Source organism: Pinus tabuliformis, chromosome 5_1 (assembly GCF_031772625.1).
Source record: "Pinus tabuliformis cultivar Carrire ecotype Pingquan chromosome 5_1, CPIR1, whole genome shotgun sequence".
NCBI classification, from domain to species: domain Eukaryota; kingdom Viridiplantae; phylum Streptophyta; class Pinopsida; order Pinales; family Pinaceae; genus Pinus; species Pinus tabuliformis.
In genome coordinates, this window is record NC_142305.1 from 771,664,906 (window position 1) to 771,667,440 (window position 2,535).

General features: G+C 40.9%; 1 pseudogene across 1 annotated transcript; it reads right to left on the bottom strand.

The window, feature by feature from the left end:
- Positions 1-364: 364 nt before the first annotated feature.
- Positions 365-2,031, bottom strand: LOC149167212 ((R,S)-reticuline 7-O-methyltransferase-like; annotated as a pseudogene). Its single transcript, XR_016260543.1, has 3 exons — positions 1,153-2,031; positions 989-1,052; positions 365-824 (listed from the first exon to the last, which is right to left on the bottom strand). The product of XR_016260543.1 is annotated as a (R,S)-reticuline 7-O-methyltransferase-like (transcript).
- Between the last annotated feature and the right edge of the window lie 504 nt (positions 2,032-2,535).

Below are 2,535 nucleotides of genomic sequence, written 5' to 3' on the forward strand. Positions count from 1 at the left end.
AAGATTTAGTTTGTTTCAATTAAAATACATTCATCATTTATCAATTAAATGTTATTAACATGTGTGAGAATTCCGCGTCCTTCATGGGTGTGGATCCACAATCCAAAAAAAATATGAGAAATACAGTTTGCTTTTAGAAAAAGGACTTGAAAATGTTGTAAGTTATACCGTAAGATCTGTAAAACATTTTCAAATCTTACATTTCCCTGGTTTGCAAAAGCTGCTCTCACAATTCTACGTTATGTATTTTTGCCTTTAATCTACATATTCTTATTTACCAAAAATAAAATAATAATAATTTATTTAAAATTACAATTAAATTAAATTTTAAATTAAACTAAATATCAAATTAGTAAATAACACCTCTCTACTTCCCTTGATTTATGGAATAAACAATTTTTTTTTAATGAAAAAAAACTCTAAAAATCCGAATGAAACTGACCAGGAAATAGTAAATAACAACCAACCAGTCATTCAGAAACCAATGAATTGGTGAACTCTCAACGAGGGAACGCTTCAATCACAGACTGCAACGCTGGAATGTCGATTATATTGTAGTCACCAAACCCGCTTTCCCATAAGATTTTCTTCCATTCTTCCTCTGTTCTCTCTTTCCCGCCGGAACTATGCGCCACCATTACCAGATCAAATACTGTGCCAACAATTGGATCCACGGCCTTCTTTCTCTTTTTATCAGTATTATCTCCTTGATCAGCGTCCAGGACCACGTCTACTATGATCACCTTCCCTGTATCAGGGATCGCTTTCCTGCAATTCTTCAGTATCTTGATACAGTCCTCGTCGTCCCAGTCATGCATGATCCACTGATAAGGCATCCCACAAACAAATTATATACGGAAAACTTAGTCATGGTAATTTTAATTATTAGGTTGGCAAGTTTACTGTAGATATTAGCACTATGCATTAAATTAATATCAACCTTCATAAGTATTGCGCCTTAAACACTAAGCTAATACTTAATATTTACCTTCATGAATATGGCATCGCCCATAGGTACGGATTCGAACATGTCTCCCCCACATGATCCACGCCTACTTACAGGATTTTTTATGACAATCAGATTCTGGCCAAGGAAAATGTGAAACACATGTTGAAAAATGTTATGTATATAACAAAAGTATTATTGATCACCTGTTAGATGTGGGGCAGTGGACACCACATGAGGGAGGTCGTAGTTGATCCCTTTGATGGAAGGATAAGCCCTCAAAATCTCCGCCACCGCGGTTCCAGTCCCGCCCCCAACGTCCACCAAGGAATTGAGGGAGTGGAAGCCTTGGTATTTCGAAAGAATAGCCTTCATTACAATTCTGGCGTTGCAGGCCATGGCATTGTTGAAGAGATTGTTGAAGTCAGGATGATCTGAAGCATAAGACCAGATCTCCGCACTGTTTGCCTTCTTGAAGGCAATGCCCCCCTCGAGCACGCACTCGTTGAAATGGTGCCACGGCGCTAACGTTGTCTTGTCGTTCTGCATCAACAGCATGGGCGCCATCGAAAGCTCCCGCCCTTTCACCAGCCACTTGGACGCGGGCGTGAGGCCATATCTCGTCTCGAAGGCACCGCCCTCCCGCGCGCTTTTGGAGGCGCGGAAGATGCCCTTAGCCACGAGGAAGCGCATAATTCTGAAGAGGCAGGCGGCATCGGGAGATTCAGTGGGCAGCTTGGCCACGATTTCGTCGAGGGAAAGAGTGGCGCGGGGACCTTCGCGAGCGATCATGTCGGGAATTCCCAGCAAAACCACGCATTTCACCGCCAACGACTCCGCAAACGCGAAGGTACACTTCCAAGCCTCTGCCTGCCCCTGCAATTCCTCTTCCTCGCTCTCGAAGAATCCATCCCGACAGATTTCACCCCCATTGCTCATTGCCAGGCCGCTCAGTTTCGATTCCATGAGATGCAAATACTTCGCTGAGATGCTTGTAAACCCAACTCGCAGAGATTACAAATACTTGGGATTAATAAAAACCTAGACACAGAATGGGCTTATATAGCGCCAGCAGTGACAGGTTACTAGCTGGCAAAGCAGTGGCCTCCCCGCCCGAGTGGGTAACTTTACATGTAGACAGTATACAATTACCAAACGCAACCTTGTTTCCAGAAATAGAGCCACACTTCCATGTTATTTTATTTCATTATAAAATTTGATGCGTGTCAGATAATATCTATTTTATATCCATCAACTGCGGGAGCAGTTAATAGCGAAGTCTATCTCTAAGTTGTTAATACTAACCTTACTTCCAACTACCCACTCAGTAAATTTGACTAAAGTGTTCAAATACTAGTGTTGTGATACAACAAACTACCCCTTGAAATGTTTCACACATTCAATTTTGTTATCGCTGGGTAGTTGGAAATAAGATATGAGTAGTTTTGAGCCCCAATTAAACTTTGGAGATGATTGGACCTATTGTATTTTTCTTTTTTAATAAAAAATGGTTTCTAGATAAAACTATATTAAGCCCCAATTAAACTTTGGAGATGATTGGACCTATTGTATTTTTCTTTTTTAATAAA